This window comes from Pogoniulus pusillus, chromosome 23, assembly GCF_015220805.1.
Source record: "Pogoniulus pusillus isolate bPogPus1 chromosome 23, bPogPus1.pri, whole genome shotgun sequence".
Taxonomy (NCBI): Eukaryota; Metazoa; Chordata; class Aves; order Piciformes; family Lybiidae; genus Pogoniulus; species Pogoniulus pusillus.
The window spans coordinates 8,571,753-8,590,786 of record NC_087286.1 but is presented as its reverse complement, the minus strand read 5'-3'; the positions used below and the strand labels follow the sequence as shown (position 1 = coordinate 8,590,786).

The window sequence follows — 19,034 nt, the reverse complement described above, 5'->3', positions numbered from 1 at the left end:
TGGCTACTTCGTGTCACAGCAGATGGACACTCAAATCCAAGAACTGTTGCTGAGGTGAGAAAGAGAACACAAAAGTAGCAGAAAACCCAGGGCAAATGATCAGTCTGTTCCCTCCTGCTGCAGCTCTCTGTTGTTGATGTCGCTGCTAAGAAACTCCTGACTGACTGAAGCCATGTGCTGGGCTGAGCAGATAACCACATTGAGCAGCTGGGCACTGTAACAGTGGCTACCTTATGAATTTCACTTTCTTCTTTGCAAGTTTTTTTCACTGTGTTTCCAGAAGTGATCTAATGGATCACAGTTACCACTCCCACCCCAAAAAATAATTGAACCTGAGCTAACCACAATATGTATCTATCTTAACAGGCTGAGAGAGTTGAGGTTATGCAGCCTGAAGAACAGAAGGCTCCTGGGAGAGCTTATAGCATCATTTCAGTGTTTAAAGGGGGCTACACGAAAGCTGGAGAGGAATTTTTTATGAGGGGCCATGTCCTGGTTTTGCTGTGCCTGAATCCCAGGCCAGCCATGGGCTGCAGGTGCCTCATCAGCAGCTCTGAGTCAGGCAGCACAGCTGAGCTGGGTTGAGCTGACCACAGGTGTATCTCATACCACCATCATCACACAGAATAAAGGGAGTTGTGGAGGAGAAAGGAGCCCTCTTTTTAGTCTCCTGCTTGGATTCCTCCTCACCCTGCTGTTTCCTTCTGCTTTCAGAGCCTGCCAAGTGTGACTGCTGCACCTTTGCTGGGTGAGTATTGCTTTATATACTTTGCATTGATGTTGCTGTCAGTTTGGCTGTTACATGCAATCCATTTTTGTTGTAACCAGTGCCTCTTCTTTTCCCCCTTTCCCCTTCTCTGCCGGGGAAGGGTTATCAGGTGGCAGGTCTAGGTACAGAGATAATGGCTTGGACACCTTTGCACTCTAGGAGCTGGCTTCTCAAATGTTGTGAGAGGACAAGGAGTTTGGCTTTGAAGTGAAAGAGAGTAGATTTAGACTAGATGTAGAGAATAAGCTTTTCTCCATGAGGGTGGTGAGGTGCTGGAACAGATTGTTCAGGGGAGTTGAGTTATGGGTGTTCCCTGCCTGAAAGTGTTCAGGGCTGTGTTGTGGAAGGTGAGTTAGAACTGGGTGATCTTTAAGGTCCCTTCCAACTGAAATTGTTCTATGACTCTAGAATTTTCTGTATTGGACTTGTACAAGTGAAGTTAATCCTGGTGTGATGAGTTGTTGAGCAGGTGTGCTCAATTTAGAGGGCTCTGAAACCCACAAATCTTTTCAAACTGAGTGAGGGCAAAAGGCTAACCTGGTGATAAAGTCTGTTTTTCTAATGTGTTCACAACTCATTATAAAGGTCTAATTGCAGAAACCAGAAGTGCTAAGGTAAGATATGATTTAGAATAAAGAAATGGGTTGTATTTATTGAATTTTGAATAGGTAGCATTAAAGAACCAAACAGAAAATACATCAAGCATGTTGTGTTTGAGCCTTAGTTAACTGGAGAATTGTTTTGGGCTGTCTTTTTCATGTAGCCAGCTGTGTTTCAGCCTCTGTGCCATTGCTGAATACCAAAGTTGCCATTTTGGAGTTGAAAGTTGATGAGGAAAATGGAAAAAGTGCATTCCAAAAGATCATTTCCATGCAAAATATGTTAATAATCAGCAGTACTGTGAGAGGAAAATAATTTGTATGAGAGCTTACTGTGATTTTTGTTTTGGTAACCCAATTACCTTTTCAGAGCTTGCACACTGCAGTGAGAGCTCTGCAATCTGCTGCTGCTTGAAAGGTCGCTCAACTCATTACCATGGCTATTTGTTTTTTTGAGTAAGAGCAGCAAAACATTTATCTTCTGCTGGTGAAAATTGTTCTTGCTACCAAGTGTATATGGAAATGAGATTGGTTTGGTTTTTATGTGGTTATGGGCAAATATAAACAAATCTTGAACAATAAATGTCAGCACTAACCTTTTAGCTTGGGGGTCTCTCTCACCCTGTAGGGAACGTGGGATAAAAGAGAAAGAAAATTGAAATGGAACAGAAATTCTTCATGAAATGTCATTTAAAATGTAACAGCATCATAATATTAGGCTCTGTGAATTTATTTGTATGGGTTCAGGTGAGCATTAAAGATCTTTAAGTAAAGAGTCACCGCAGACATGCAGTGCTGCATGAGGTGTTAGTGTTAAGAACAGCTAAGCTCTTGACTTCAGCCAGTTGCTTCCTCCTTAAAAGCAAACCACTCCATGACAATTGAAATCAATCAGTAAATGGAGAACTTGAATTCAGTTAGGTAAAAGGAAACTTTTTCTCCAAAGAAACAATTCCACCTGCAAAAGGAAAGGAGGTTGTTACACTGCCTGCCCTATTGGCTGTTTATTGTTGCACTAGCAGCATGCTTAAGAACCCTGCTTCTGGAATTATCCATGTGCACTCAAGACTTTACTTCAGGATGTTCTTATGCTTAATGAATTATTCAGCTTTAAATATAAAATCCATGGTGGGGGGAGGGATAAAATTGCTGTTTAGGCTGTTTTTTTTTTAATGGCACATTCAAGGTCTATTGAAATGAGGAGCTTTTAGGGTGATGTAAATTGCTCTTTAATAAGCTACAGCACATTGTGTCTCCCTGCTTCATCTGCGTTGTTTAATGGTCTTGGGGCTTGCTACCATTAGGCTAAATTGAACAAATGATTGGGAACTTTGTTAATTGGGAGGAAAGAGGGAAATGGCAGTCATCAGTCATTTTATTCTTCATATATGCCTTTAGAAGAGTGCTAACAGGACACAGTGTGCACTAAGTGTATTTTAATTAGAAGAGGGAAATAAGGCCTTAGCACCATGTTGAAAGAGGGATGTTTTACCTGGACAGCGAGCTAGAGAGGGCATTAAGACAATTTGTGCTGGGATGAGCCTTCTAAAGGTAAGATTCCAAAGGCTTTCAGATGATCAGCAGTTGTTCAAGCAGTTCACACACACAGCACTTGATGTCACCTTGCTTGAAACAGGTTTTGCATTAAAAGCCAGAACACCACTGTGCTTATAGAACTTTTATTAGTTACCCTCTTTGCAATTAAAACAAGCAGCTTCATTGTGTCCTTCACTGCTGAAAGACTTGAGGCTTTCCACATTGTTGCTGTGGCTTTGGCTCATTGGAGATGGTAGGGGAAAAAAAACCCAGAAGGTTATAGAGGTTTGTAACAGAGGTTCAGGAAGGTGAGATCTTGCAGCACAGCTCCTGATTCTGCAGCGACTGCTGTCTGTGATGTTGTATGCATACTAGTGTTTTTTGGGTCTGGTTACAGTGATGGTAATCCACTGCCAATGTCCAGTCTTTCATTGCCTCTCCCTGTGGAGACTTCTTTGCCAGCCTCTGTGCAGAGAGTGGCCACTGCAGAGAGCAGAGCAAAGCCTTTGGTAGGAAATGAATGTTGGAAAATAAATCTCTTCTTATTCTTAATGATTGTTTGTTCTTTAGTGCCTCGATTTGGCAGCCTGCCTGCTCATCGCCGTTCCCCAGACACGCTGCGTGCTTTGTGGGGTGGGAGGATGGGGTGAGCGGTGCAGTGGACTTGCTCATCCGGGAGTGGTGGATGCTGTTCGTCCGGCTCCCTCTGATGGCAGCTGCTTCCTACTGCTGGGAGAGGACAACATGTGATGTCCAGCTAGATGTCCTGTGCCAGGCTGTCACGTTGCTTGTTAAAGCAGTCATTTATTTTGCCTTGTTGCTTATTTAGGTGAGGAGGTGATGCTAGAAACTTACACCGTTGTCACTGCCTGAGCATTTAGATCTGAAGGCAGCAGTTTGAGCACCTCAACACTCCAGGAGCTGGCTCCTCAAATGGTGACTAAAGTTCAGGGGGTTTGCTTGCTGCTTGCCTGAGAAATATGGGGGTTTGCATTTCTTTCTCAAGAAGAGCTGAGCCTGAGAATGGAGTTTAATGTTGCTTTTAATAGCAAGGTCAGTCATGGCTGGCTGTGTTTCAGCAATTCCTATGAGAAAGGACTCAGCTTGTCTCTTGACAGAACAGCAGATGAGCAATGATCCAAGCACAAGGGAGGTCACTTCAGCTGCCTGAGGGATTGAGATGGCTCAGATTGTAACAAGGATCCTGAAAATATGAGCTATGCCTTGCTACAAGGCAGGCAGGCTGGCCTGCTGTCCCTGGAGAGAGAGCATTATTTGGAGTCTGAGCTTTGGCACTGGATTGTTTCTAATCATCACTCTTCACCTGCTCCTGAGCACAGGTGCCATGCTGGTGCTTCATCTGCACCTCCCTCTCTGTAAGCACTGCTCCAGCCCAGCTTTGCTTCACTTGTTGGCCACCAGCAAACCGAGTGCCCTCAGCTCTGGTTTGGTTACAACTCGCTCCAGATTTGCTGTGGTGTCTGTTTATTTTCTCTCTCCAACATTCTCAGCTCGATTTACCTTTGGGGGACTTTGTTTCACTGGAATATGGAAATGTTTATGTGGTCACCTTCAATGCTGAAGTTCCAAGTACCACTCCTACAGCCCACTGCAGCAGTCCTTGCTGACACTGACCTTCTTTCCTGGTCTGAAATCAAAAGCTCACTTGAGAGATGTCTCCTGTTGAGAAGCATTTTTATTCTGCTTCTTGCTTGCCTCCACTTAATAGAGATCTTATCCTAGCACTTACTGGTTTTTCATTTGGGGAGCAGGCATCGTATTGCCTCACCCCAGAAGGCAGGTATCAGATGGGTAGGGATCTCCTCCTGGGAGAAGGCCTTTGATATGTCCTGTTCAGATTAATCCTGCCAACCTCCCACCTTCCCTGCTGTTGCAATATCCTGTTTAGGATTCTAGGCAATAAAGGAAGAGCATTAGTTTCAACTGTGTTATTCCCAGAAAGGTTTAGATGAACACAAGGGCATGCAAGGTTATGACCTTGTATATGGTCCTGACAAAAAGAGCTATTTAAAGATGCCAAACTTGCATGGGGAGAGCAGAAACCCAGTGGGTGTTTAGAGAAAAATCTTCCCAGGGGAAAATTGGTTCTTGGAGGGTAAGCAAGTGTGAATAAACTCATCTTCCTGTGGATTATTTTCTTTTCTGCTTTCTCATTTCCCCACTTCTAAAGAGATTTTTTGTCTCTGATTCAGTGGTCATGGAAAAGCTGTAGGGCAGTGGAAGAGAAATATATTGTGCATTGAAAAGTAGCTAATGTTGTGTGCCAGCCAGGGAGATGTTCTGTAGCATCAGCTTGTCCTATTTGACTTGACCCTGGGATGCTTGCTTCAGTCAATCAAGCAGTGCATTATTTCAAGCTCGGGGAAGAGACAGGCTATTAATTGAAGTGAGCTGCAGTCAGACTTGACAGGCAGGGGACAAATCTCTAATCAATCTTTTAATCACCCACCTGGGGTGATTTGAATGAAGACAATTAAGGGATCTTTCATCAGCAGAAAAAGCTGTGCTCAGCTAGCTGAGGAAACAGATGTAGGAACTCTTTGTGAAGATGTCTGTAGAGTAAAACTCTGGGGGTGCTTCTGTCTTGGTTCACTTGGTGGGGAAGAAGCTGGATGAGAAAGGAAGGAGGAGCGTTGGTTAATGGAAGCTTAAAGAAATACTCACAAATATGTGTTTTGGATTAAATGTCCTCATTCTAGGAAGTGTCAAACTGTAGAGAAGCAAAATGTTACTGTTTGTCTTTGTAGAACAGGTCTGTACATCATGATGAGCAAAGAGGTGGATGAAGTGTTGGAGAGGTTTTGCTACCATAGATAGTGAGGAAATGTGCTCTGTAGAAACTGAGTCGTATGATTTCCTCTTTCTCTCTTGGCTTTTCTGGTATAATTTCTTGCTAATATTTTGCATTCCAAACTCCTGCCAGAGATGGTGGTGCACAGGATGTCCATAGAAAATGGAACTGCTGTAACTTCTCATCAGAAATGATCTAGTTTAACTTGCTGGGCTATGTCTTTAAGTTTTGATTCTTTCTCCCTTGGATCTGGAATTGTGTGATTTGCTTACTGAGACTTCATATTTACAGGTCTTTGAATGCTGTGACCTGCTGTGAAATTGACTTGGTTCTGGAAAAGACAGGGCCTCAGAGGTGTAATCTGTACTTTATCATTCCTGCAGTCAGACAGATTTGGAGTTCAAAAGCAGCTTAATCTTAAAACTACCTGACAGTCTACGCACAGCATGGCCAGAAAAATGTGATTTAAAAATTACCTTCCCAGAGCATCTCTCTTGGAGCCTTTATCAATGGAGGAATAAAACTGCTAAGGAGGAATAAACCTGTTAAAACAACTGCTCTGGTGGTGGTTGGTGGACTTCTTGCTCAGCCTTGTTTGGTGATGTGTGCTCTTCATTCTTAGAATCATAGAATCAGTCAGGGTTAGAAGGGACCACAAGGATGATCTAGTTACAACCTCCCTGCTGTTGGCAGACTAGATCAGGCTGCCTAGAGCCTCATCCAGCCTGCCCTTGTTTGAAATACAGCCAGGATTGAACTTCTGTCACTGGTACATCAGGAGAGATCCAACCTCTTCAGTTCTCTGATTGGTCTTTGGTTGTTCTTTGTTCCACTTCTCCAATAGAGTGATTTTTAGTGCTATGTCAGGGGCTTAGTGGTAAAGGTTGAGCTGATTTCATCATGAACATTTATTTTCATCTCTTCTTAGATCTTAAATCCAGCTCCTGGTAATGTTGTCTCCCATTCTTATCTCTGCAGGAGTGGAGTCTGAGATAAGTGTGGTAGTGCCTTAGCAATAGTGGTGAGATTATAAGCTCAGCATGAGCAGTTGGACTTAATGATCTCAAGGTCTCTTGCAGCTTCAACAGTTCTACGATTCCATGTAAGGCTTTTAGAGAAGGACTCTGACAGAACCCATTTCATGTGCAGGTGTTTCATGAATGTCTTGGGGAAAATAGGTTATCTGTGGGTTATCACCTGGATTTAGGCTTATGACTTAGCCATTTAAGATCTAGAGGATGTGGTGAGAAAAGGTCAGTAGTGAAATGAGTGGCAGCAGAATATTTTCTTCTGTTGGCTGAGCAGGCTGATGAATGGAATGGCATGTGAAAATCAGTGTCAGTTACAAGGTGTTGCAGGTAAGAAAGACTGGCATTTGGAATGAGCTGCCCAAGGAGGTGGTGGAGTCACCATCCCTGGAAGTGTTTCAAAAGAGACTGGATGAGGCACTTGGTGTTAGGTGATAGGTTGGGTTTGATCTCAGGTCTTTTCCAACCTGGTTAATTCTGTGATTCTAAGTGTGAACTTTGTCAGTAAGGGCTTTCAGTCCCTGGTACCACTTGGGGGGGGATCAGAGTTAGCATGGAGTTTTCTGAAGGCATCAGTTAAACAGTGGTTGAGTCAGATTGAATCAAATGTTTAGGGAAGGAACTCACAAGACAAAATATGATCATGCCCTAGTGTCAAACTGTCATGTACCTGCTTGCTCTTGAGTGCTGTGGATCAGGCCCCAGAACTGGGAGCCCTGGTTACACCAGCTGGGAGGGATTAATGCCAAACTGGCAAGATGGTGCTCACCTGCCTGTAGGCAACAACTTGCAGGGAAAAACACAGCCAAACTTCATTTTATATTGATGTCTCCAGGCTTTTGCAGCACATCCTGTATGTGTGGCTGAGTACTAATATTGAAGCTTGTGGAGCTGGTATGTCTGAGGCTCTGGCCCAGGAGAAATGCTGTGTGCAGGGTGCCATGACCAGCTGAACTGTAGGTGCTGTTACAGGAGGGAATACAGCAGCAGTGTCCCCTTCTAAATGGGCAAATCAGTTGCACACTCAAACTGCAGTCAAGCCTTCTCTGTGCAGCTTCAGCTGAGACCTAAGAAAGTGGCTTCTTGGTGAAATCTTTTTCTTCTCACATTCCTCTTCACATAGTGATGTGATCTTCTGACCTCATCACAGGATGAGACTTTCTTGATGTTTCTCTTGCCGTGGGGAGGGAGAGGAAGGACAAAGCAACCTGTCCAGCACGTACTCATTTCTTTCTCCCATCGGGGTTACAGGCCTGAGCTGTTTGACTGCTGTCAGGAGGGATGAGCTGGGCTGCCAAATCAAAGCTAACAGCAACATTTAAGTGCCTCAGACTTCCTGCAGCAAAATTGAGTGTTCATTTTGTGCTGCTGCTGGGTGTAGGCATCTTTCTATGTCTCTCTTTATACAAACATAATGGGCTTTGCAGGGAACATTTCTCTGGTTGCTGTTGCACAGAACACAGACAAATTGCAGTCAATCTGTGCTGTATACACAACACAGTGCCAGTTTAGCTTGTTTATGGTACATCATTTTCCTTAATCTAGGGGAGTGAGTGAGTGTGCTTAGTTTCTGTATTAGTGTCAGTGGTGACCTCTTCCAAATGAATGATAAATAGAGAGATATTAGCTTGCTAACCACTCAAATGGATTAACTGGGTGAATGGAATGTGAAATTGCTGCAGTAAGGCAAATCTGTGTGTTACCTCATGCTGTGGTGTTGCCTGGTGCTGTGATTTGTATAGAAACAGAATGCTAAGCAACATTCTGCTGGACAAACATGTGCATTAAAAAACAACTTGCAAACATCTATTGCAAGTCAAGGTACAGTCTAAAAAACAACTTGCAAACATCTATTGCAAGTCAAGGTACAGTCTCTCTTCTCTACCAGTAGTGGAACAGGTACTTAGATTGCTTGCTTTGTCCTTTGGTTGCTCATGAATTATGTTGCAGCTGATTTGGATTTTGCAAGCTAGGGACTTTTTTCTTGAGCCCTTCATCTTTGAGAAGTGCACTTGCATGGAGCTTTCAGCTAATCCCTGCTGAAACCCAGCCTTGATTACACTTTGGGATGTCTCTGGGAATGACAAACTCAGGCTGTAGCAAGGGTCTAAGTGTGCTGCTCTTGAGCAGGCTGCTGTATGTCCTCTCTGAGGTAGCTGTGTTGTGGGCTTGGAACTTGTGGAAAAGCTGAAGGCAGGCAGACTTTTGCTGTCCCACTGAAGTGAGCAGACCTGCTTGCAGGAGTAAGGACCATGCAGCCTGACTTGGTAGCCTTGCAACAAGGAGACAGAGCAGTGAGATGTTTCCATCCATTAGATCTGCAGCCACAACACCTTGCTACTGAATTGTAAGCAAGAGCACAATAATTCTGCAGCCACAACACCTTGCTACTGAATTGTAAGCAAGAACACAGTAATCCTGCAGCCACAGCACCTTGCTACTGAATTGTAAGCAAGAGCACAGTAATCCTGCAGCCACAACACCTTGCTACTGAATTGTAAGCAAGAACACAGTAATCCTGCAGCCACAGCACCTTGCTACTGAATTGTAAGCAAGAACACAGTAATCCTGCAGCCACAACACCTTGCTACTGAATTGTAAGCAAGAACACAGTAATCCTGCAGCCACAACACCTTGCTACTGAATTGTAAGCAAGAACGCAGTAATCCTGCAGCCACAGCACCTTGCTACTGAATTGTAAGCAAGAACACAGTAATCCTGCAGCCACAGCACCTTGCTACTGAATTGTAAGCAAGAACACAGTAATTCTGCAGCCACAGCACCTTGCTACTGAATTGTAAGCAAGAACACAGTAATCCTGCAGCCACAGCACCTTGCTACTGAATTGTAAGCAAGAGCACAGTAATCCTGCAGCCACAGCACCTTGCTACTGAATTGTAAGCAAGAGCACAGTAATTCTGCCCACAACACCTTGCTACTGAATTGTAAGCAAGAACACAGTAATCCTGCAGCCACAACACCTATAAATAATTCTTGCACCCATTTAGGCACTAGCCAGATGGCTTTGCAATCCTCTGTAACAACATTCCAAGGGGATTGTTTTACTGCAGTGTGTTCTACACTGAGCAATTGGGTTTGCTCTATACTTGTCTCTTGCTCAGTGTTATGCTACCCTGAATGAGCAGCACAGCACTGAGAGATTTGGGAGCTTTCAAAGTGTTTTAAGAGTTGAAGCTCCTCCATCTGAAGTCATCTTTTAATCTTTTGGTGTCTGCTTGTTTTCCCTTTTTTGCCCTGCAGCACCAACATTCATGCTTTATTTACAGATCTCAACAGGCTTTGCCTTGTCAAATATTTTGAATTCCATAATGAGGTGTGTAATGTCTCTTACACAAGCTCTGGTTCATGCTCTCCTAGGATGCCTTGCCTTTGTGCTTAAAGGCATTTGCCTGTGTTCACTTCAGTAGTTTTGTGTTTCACTGAGGAGTAAAGAAAATATTTGGCTTCCCTTCTCCCACCATGTCCTATCACCAGCCCCACCCCTCAAAAACTATCCCAGGCAATCACCTTGCTTCAGATGATCAGTTTGGCTCTTTGTAACTAATCCAAGAGACGCCTCTCTTGACAAAGTATTGCAGTGGGGTCAGAAACTGTATGAAAATGAACTGAGCAGGTAGTGCTTTGTGGTGTCAGTCAGGCATTGTAGAAACTGATAACCCTTGATGACTTGGAGAGTTTGAGGCCAGGGAGGACTTTTTTGAACAGTGAGATTGTGGGGTTATGCCAGAGACCACAGAGCTTCCCTCAGTAGCAGCAAGCTTTAACCTCTCAAAGTCTTTCATCATTGATGTACAGGTGGTAGCTGGTAGATCCCCTTGCAGGCAGCTGGTGTGTGCAAGGTGCCAGACTCCTATCTATGCCTACATATGCACAGGCAGGAGCTGCCTGTTGCTTATGTGTGGACTGGGGGAACAGGTTGTATCTGGGCCATCCATGTGGTATGTGCATGCTGCAGCTGGCAGGTCAGATCCACTGCCTGTGCCTGATGTTTTCAGCCCATGGACTGGGCATTGGTAGCTTTCCCAAAGTAGTGGAGGTAGACTTTCTTTTCTGTCAACATGAGATAGTGTGGAAATGTGGGGAGCTGGAACTAGATGATCCGCAAGGTCCTTTCCAACCCAAACCACTCTGCTGCTGTTATCTCAGAAGTTGGTAAAACCCCAGAAAATGTACAAACCTGCAAGGTCTTACTGAGAGCCACAGTTTCAAGAAGCAAATGAGCTGAGGTGATGGTGGATGGATGTCTCCAGACAGAAATGGATATGCTCATTTGTCCTGGATGAAGTAATTTCTGCTTGAGAGGCTCCAGTGCAGAGCCACAAAGATGAAGGGAATGGAACATCTCTCTTAGGAGAGCCTGAGGGAGCTTGGAGAGGAGGAGTATGAGAGGTGACCTCATCAATGTTAATAAAGATGTAAAGGGGAGTGCCAGGAGCCAGGCTCTGCTGGGTGATGCCCAATGACAGCACAAGGGGCAATGGTGGAAGCTCAGTCATAGGAAGTTCCATGGAAACCTGAGGAGGAATTTTTCCCTGTGAGGGTGACAGAATGCTCGAAGAGGCTGCCCAGAGGGGTTGTGCAGTCTCCCTCTCTGGAGACATTTAAGACGTGCCTGCATGTGTTCTTGTGTGATCTGGTCTAGGTGAGCCTGCTCTGGCAAGGGTTTGGACTGGATGAGCTTTTGAGGTCCCTTCCAGCCCTGACGCTGATTTTGTGATTCATTAACGTTGTGATGGACTACTTACACAATCTGAGCAATTGCTGGTTATGGACTGGCTCTCCCATGCATGTTTTAGGAGTTTCCTCCTGGCCAAGCTGCTGTGGTTGGTTTATTAGAGTCTTGTCAGCAACACAATTGGGAAGATACTAGTCTGAAGCTCAAGCAGCACAGCGACTAGCAGGCAGGGGATTGTGCCAGAGAGATCAGAATGTACTTGGCAGGAGAAAGGCAAAGAAACATTTTATCAATGGCAGAGCCTTAGAGCAGTGGATACAGACACTTCAGACCCTTTTCTGAATAGGATCTTAAACCAGGTTGCACCAGATGCTATCTGTGAGTGACACTCCAATTTTGTCTGAACCATGAAATCAATAGGAACAGAGTTTACTCTCTTGACTAGTATGTGCATGTTTTGATGACACTGGAGACAGTCTGTTCTGCTTTCTGATCTAGAGAAGCAAAGGAAGAGAAAGGTCATTGCTCTGGAAGCTGCTGATGTTAGATGAGCTTTTTAGGAGCCCCACCCTGAATGTGGAACGTCCTGGTAGCAACATACTGTGGGAGAGTCCTGCTTCACTGGCAGGCAACAAAAATCCTAACTTTTTCATGCACTCATCAGTAGAATCTGTGTGAAACCATTTCCTTCCAGCACAACAGGATAAAACATTGCTCTTGGGAAACGATGAGGATTAGAATCCAGGGATTATGGATGTGTCAGGACCACTTTACCTGTTGCCTTGGCTCTTGCTGCTGGGAGAAAAAGAGCCTGAGCATCTCTCTGGACAGCATGTGCTGCATCTAGGGGAAGTGCTTCCATTGCCAGGTCCAGTTTAGAAATGTTTTAAATCAAACACTTCAGTGTTTCAGTCCATTAGAAAGGAGCAGACTGAGATGCAGTTGCATTAAGCTTTGAACTAACAGTGCCAGAACCCTTTTTTGACTACTCCTGTTGAGTATTGTAGGCATCAAATGGTAGTAAATACAAACTGCAGTGTGTCATGCTCATTGGGCACACAGCTATGCTGGCTTCAAGGCAGAGGCAGCCCTGTGTGGATTTTAGGGTATGGTCTCACTGGCCATGTGTGTAATGGCTTGGGGTGGAAGAGACTTTAAAGATCATCTAGTACCATCCCTGCCTGCCACGGGCAGGGACACCTTCTACTAAACCAGACTGCTCAAGGCCTCATCCTTGAATATTTCCAGGGAAGGAGCATCCACAACCTTTCTGTGCAACCTGTTCCAGTGTCTCACTGCCCTCGCTGGAAAGAATTTCTTCCTGATCTCCAGTCTGTCTCCCCTCTTGGAGCTTCAATCTGAATCTTCTCATCCTATCACTGTAAGCCCTTGTCAAAAGTCTCTCCCCAGCTTTCTTCTAGGCTCCCTGCAGGTACTGGGAGGTCATTATAAGGTGCCTCTTGGAATCTTCTCTCTAAGCTCAGCAGCCCAAACTCTCTTAGCCTGTTCCCATAGGAAGGTTCTTCAGCCCTCCGATCCTATATGGCCTCCTCTGGACCTATTCTAACATTTATCTGTCCTTGTGTTGAGGTCCCCAGAACTGGATGCAGTGCTGCAGGTGTGGTCTCAGCAGAGCAGAGGGACAGAATCCTTTCCCTGTCTTAGTGCTCTCCCTGCTTTGCATGCAGCCAGCACACAGCTGCCTGCTGGGCTGCCAGTGACTGTTGCTGGCTCATGTTGAATCTTCCATCAGCTGACACCCCCAAGTCATTCTCCTCAAGACTGCTCCCTAGATGGCTCCCAGGGACATAGGTAGGAAGGCATACCCAGCTGGAGCTCACATGCACATTTCAGGCCCTTACTGGTCCCAAAAGCCTTAGAAGTGTCCACACAAAGCAGTGCTGAGTGTCCTTGGAATCTCCCATCCTTCAGTGCTTCTGGGAGCAAGGGAAATGCCCCCTGTTGTAGACTACTATGTAGCTCAGCGTACATGGTTCTGCTTGCTTCTCTTCATGGTTGCCAGGAGAAAAAGCAGGGAAAGAGCCTCCCCTTTGCTTGCCCAAGCTTGAAGGAAGCAAAGCCTCGCTGGCTGAGCCCTCACCAGGTTCCCTGGGGCCCAGGATATGCCTTCCCTCTTGCTGTGCTTGTCTTGGGCTCAGTGTCTCCCTGGATCTTAGTTGCAGCAAAAGTCCCCATCATGCCGGCACAGATCCCTTGGGAGAGGAGGAAGGTGAAACTCTTGCCGTGTAGCATGCTGCACTTGGGTTTTTACAGCTTCTCCATGGAACTGAGTCATGAGGGAACATGCACTTGGGGCAGGCCTTAGCCTGGGATGGTGGAATTAGTCATCTAATATATGTGCAGGTGAGATTTCTGGGCTCCCACTAGAGATGCTGAAGAACTAGTCCACAGACCCCGGGGGGGAAGATGTATTCAGCAGAGGTGGTGGGCTCTGGAGATGGGGGAAGATGCTAAGAGGCTCCACTCAGCTGCCTTCTTACTGATAGTGAGAACTAGTAACTGAGATGCTCAAGGGCACCTTAGGTATCCAGATGGGGCTTGCAGATGTGACACAAGACCTACAGAAGACCTTAGATACTCTGAAGCAACAGCTGGAGGCCAGCCATAAAACCCCAGGGCATCCTTAACAGCACTGAACAGTAATGCTTTAGCAGCTGCATTGAGGCTTGGATTTCTGTTGACCACAACAGGAGCAGAGATGCCCAGCTCACAAATGAAGGTGTGCACACTAGGTGCTGAAATTCAGATCTCTCAGCCTCACACCGAATCCCACCTGTATCTCTGGGAAGAGCCAAAAGCTGGGTTTGCCATCTGAATAAATGCACATCCATAACACATGCGAAATGTAAACCAAAGACAGTTCCTTACAGCCAGTTCCTGAACTGGCATCCCTTGGCTTCTCCCCTCTGGCCTTAGGACTGCCTAAGCCATGGGAATAAATCCCTCTTCCTTCCTAGTCTCCTTGGAAACCTCTGCGATTCCAAGTCTGAGGCAAAGGGTGTATGAGAGATGGGCAGCCTCAGCAGATGTTTCTCTAGTTGTGGCTTTCACAGAGCACTTGGAATTAGCTGTGCCCCCACAAAGCAGCACTGAGGCATGAACAGCACCAAATCATCAAGAAAGGGTACCCTGCAACATGGGTGAGAACCTGGCTGAAGGCAGTGCTTGCTCAGTTGGTTCATACAGAGCAAGTAACCACTACCACCTCCTTTCCATGCAGGTGGGTGAGCAATGGGTGCTTTCCACCTTTGCCATTGGGGTTTGGCTGGCTGAAGGCATCTTACAGCCCTAGCCTCATCCCCATGGGCCAGCAGAGGGTTGTGAGAGCAGATGCACAGTGGCTTTAAGAGCTCAGGCTGTTGAGGTGGCTCCTCTTTGCTCCAGGGAAGACACAGGCTGACCGTTTGAGACATACCTAGAAGGCAGGGACTTCCCTGGTGTTGTGGCCTCTCAAAGGCTGCATGGTCACTGTCAGCCATGGCCTTTGCAGTCTATAGCTATACCAGTGAGCATGGCCTTGGGACAAGACCCTGTGAGTGCATGTGCCTGCAGTAGTGAATGAAGGTCAACAATTCCTGTCTTTTGAGAAGTTACTGCAGATAATGTTGGCAGCAGGCACTGTGGAGAAGAGCTTAGCACTGGATTCATATTCTAGAACACTCAGCATGGTGCTTTGTCTTAAAAATAGCCACTGGTTAGGTACAGAATCAACTTTGGCTGGAAAAGACATTTAAGATCAACTGTCAGCCCAACACCACCATGGCCAAAGTGCCATGTTTACATGTCACTTGAACACTTTTAGGAGTGGTGACTCCATCTCTGTGTGCAGCCTGTTCTAATGCCTGACTACTCCTTGTTTGATATCCAACCTAAACCTTCCCTGGTGCAACTTGAGGCCGTTTTATCTCATCCTATCTCTAGTTACTTGGAAGAAAAGACCTGGCTCCACCTTGCTTCAACCTCTATTCAGGGACTTGTAGAGAGCCAGGAGGTCTCCACTCAGCTGCCTTTTCTCCAGACCAAACAAGCCCATTTTTTGTAGCTGCTCCTTGCCAGACCTGTTCTCCAGACCATTCACCATCTTCATGGCCTTCCTCTGGACCCACTCAACATCTGTCCTGGAGCGAGTGCCCCAGAGCTGAAGCCAGTACTGAAGGTGGCTATCTCCATAGAGCAAATAGCTTACAGGACTCAATAATAATGTATTTCACATTTCTTGCAGATTTTATTTCTCCCTTTATTAAAATAATTGCTATAATTGCCCCAGTTTATCAGGGTTTAAAGTTTATTAGTGCGGAGGAGGAGCTCAATCAGCGAGCTGTCAAGCTGCACATGACTTTGCCTGTGCAACCAGCTTGGTTTTGTTTGTCATCATGGCTTGATGATTCCATTGTTTGAGCCTCTGACAGCAGAACCTCTTTGTTATTGCTCATGTTTATTTTTGTGATCACAGTAGACCTTCAGATCCATATCTTGTATATAGCACACACTGAACCTACCCGATTGCTTTGGCAAGAGAGCCACCTTCTTAGCTTGGTGTTCCCCTCCCTACTCCCACTCAGCAAACAACCTCTTCATTCCAGAATGGGCTTGGGTGCAGGAGAGACAATTGACACTTGAGAAATCTTCAGGTCTTACCTCTTGGATCTGAAGAGTTGTGGTTTAGTGGTGCAAGCTGCTGCCAAAGAGAAGTGCATAGAATTTGCTGCTCTTTGACCCTTCATTTTCTGATCACCTTTTAATATGCAGTGAGTGTGATTAGGTAATATTGAGACCATAAGCAAGACAGAACTGAAGGTGGCACTGTAGGAACAGACATTCTCCCATGTAGGAAGTAAAGATGGCCAATCCCTGAGTTTCACTTCCAAGTGAGAAGTAAAAATAACAAGCTAAGGTTGTCAGATGTGAGCTGTGTTTTCCCATGCCTTTTGCTCGCTTTTTGCTAATGAATATATATCCAACCCCCTTCCCTAGGGTGGGAGGGCTTCCAAGAGCATCAGGGCACTTGGTGGCCTTCCCTGCAGAGCAGATGCCCATCTCTCCCTCTGCTCTACTTTGAGACCCCACCTGGAGTACTGCATCCAATTCTGGTGCTCCATGCATAAGAAGGACATTGAAGTGCTGGAGTGGGTCCAGAGTAGGTCATGGAGATGATCAGAGGGATGGAGAAGCTCCCTTATGGTAACAGGTGGAAAAAGTTGGGGCTGTTCAGCCTGGAGAAGAGAAGGTTCCAGGGACACCTTAGAGCAGCCTTTCAGTACCTGAAGGGGGCTACAGAAGAGCTGGAGAGGGACTTTTGGCAAGAGCTTGCAGTGATAGGAGGAGGAGCAATGGACTGAAGCTGGAAGAGGGCAGATTTAGACTGGAGATCAGGAAAAATTCTTTCCAGTGAGGGTGGTGAGACCCTGGAATAGGTTGCCCAGGGAGGCTGTGGATGTCCCTTCCCTGGAGGTGTTGAAGGCCAAGTTGGACAGGACCTTGAGCAACCTGGGCTAGTGGAAGGTGTCCCTGCCTGTGGCAGGGAGGTTGAATCTAGATGACCTTTAAAGGTCCATTCCAACCTATTCTATGACAGAACAGCTGAATGTGGGAAATGGTGGCAATGTTGATTCCAAGCTAAGGAGCCATCAGCACAGCTTGAACCTCTTCTCTTGGCCTGCCACTTGTTGCAAGACAGGAAGCAACAAGAGCTTTGAGAAGCAGGGAAGAGACTCTAAAGTACCTGTGTCCAGGGTGGAGAACAGTACAGCAATGTACAGTGCACTGAAACAAGACAGACCTTCAAGCTAGAGGAGCTCCAACACTGGTTAGCTGGTGGGCGACCCGAAATTATAACCAAGCTGTGTGTGTGCACACATGGATATGGCACAATAGCAGTTCAGGGTGACAGTGTCACACCACCCAGGAACAGCATATCTGGCTTATGATAGACACCATTGAGAAGTTGAGGAGTTTTAGATGTGGACACTGGAAGCCAGTGCCCCTTTTGTGTTTGGTTCAGGGTGCCCCAGGACCTGGGCACAGCCAGTGATGTCCCCATGAAGGACTGTGGCAGAGGTTTCACAGATGCATGTGAGAGGTGTGAAAGGCATTTAAGCACTGGTAAAAACAAATACCTAGGGAACCTTGCTACTTCTTGAAGCAAATTGCTACATCTTGTAGCTTATTACCTGTCCTAACAGGTTTATGCAAGGCCTGCAAATGTGTCCCGTGATGCTGCTATAAGGTTTGTACTGTAGAGGTTAGGCTTGGTTGCATTTTGCCAGAGCTAAGTTTTGTTCTTTGGGGAAAAAGCTCAGAGAAATACTTTGGCAGGGTTGATAAAGCTGTAGGGACAGCCCAGTGTTCCTCAAGTACCACAGAATTAAAGAATTAAAGGTTGGAAAAGACCTTTGAGATGGAGTCCAGCCTAAGACTTTCCAATTAAGTAAACTATGGCACTAAGTGCCTCATCCAGTCTCCTTTTAAACATGTCCAGGGACAGGGACTCCACCACCTCCACAGGCAGCCCATTCCAATGTCAGTCTCTCTTTCTGTGAAGAACTTCTTCCTAACATCCAGCCTGACCCTGCCCTGGCACAGCTTGAGGCTGTGTCCTCTTGTTCTGTCACTGGGTGTCTGGCAGAAGAGACCATCCCCACCTGGCTATGGCCTCCCTTCACATAGCTACAGACAGCAAATGAGGTCTGCCCTGAGCTGCCTCTTCAGACTGAACTCCCCCAACTCCCTCAGCCTCTCCTCACAGGGCTGTGCTGCAGGCCTCTCACCAGCCTTGGTGCCCTTCTCTGGATATGTTCAAGCACTTCATCTTTCTTCAACTGAGGCCCCAGAACTGGACACAGTACTTGAGGTATGGCCTAACCAATGCTAGTACAGGGGCAGAAGGACTGTCTTGGTCCTGCTGGTCACACTATTCCTGATACAGGCTCATGTTAGTTCTAACCATCCTCATCTTGCTTCATGTAAGGAACAGGAGATTTGCATGCAACACTTGCAGCATTTCAGCTGTGAGAAAACAGAAATCCTCCTACAACTCCCTCTTGGCCTCTCTGACAGTTTCACAAGTCCCATCAAACTCAATGGGAGGCAGTTCATGTGTCAGTGGCAGGATGGCTGGCTGTAAGGTAGCAGCTAACACCATCTGCCTCTTGAAGTTCTACAGAAACCATCTCTTCTGTTTGTTTTCCTTGACCTGGAAAGAGCAAAGTGCTGCTAAGCCAGCAGGTCTGATTGATTGCAGATATTTGTCTATACCCAGGGGTCTTGCCTATCAGTAAGTTACTTTCAAGTAAGGATGGGTTTGATTTGCAAGCTTCCTCCTTAATCTAAATCCATGGGCAATAGAAAGGCAGACCTCGAGTCAAAAGCTGCTAACAGTTATAAATAAAGGTAATCACTATGAAACAGAGCAAGCTGCTTGTCCAGATGATTTGTTAACATAAATGAAGGTCTGATGTGGTGCTAGGGCTGCTCTTTGGATGCCTTCAAACATCCTCTGTTGCTCTCTGTCAGCTTGGTGACTTGACTCCTTAGCAGTTGATTTGAAGGAGGCAAACATACAAAATCACTCATT

At 45.9% G+C, this 19,034-nt stretch overlaps 1 protein-coding gene across 9 annotated transcripts in view; it reads left to right on the top strand.

The window, feature by feature from the left end:
- The first annotated feature begins 653 nt into the window (after window positions 1–653).
- KIAA1217 (KIAA1217 ortholog) overlaps window positions 654–19,034 on the top strand; it is a 501,320-nt gene continuing 482,939 nt past the window's right edge. For all 9 annotated transcript variants that reach the window (XM_064162493.1, XM_064162489.1, XM_064162494.1 and 6 more), the window contains exon 1: window positions 654–748. The gene's annotated coding sequence lies outside the window, so the exon portion shown is untranslated. The remainder of the gene's footprint in view (window positions 749–19,034) is intronic.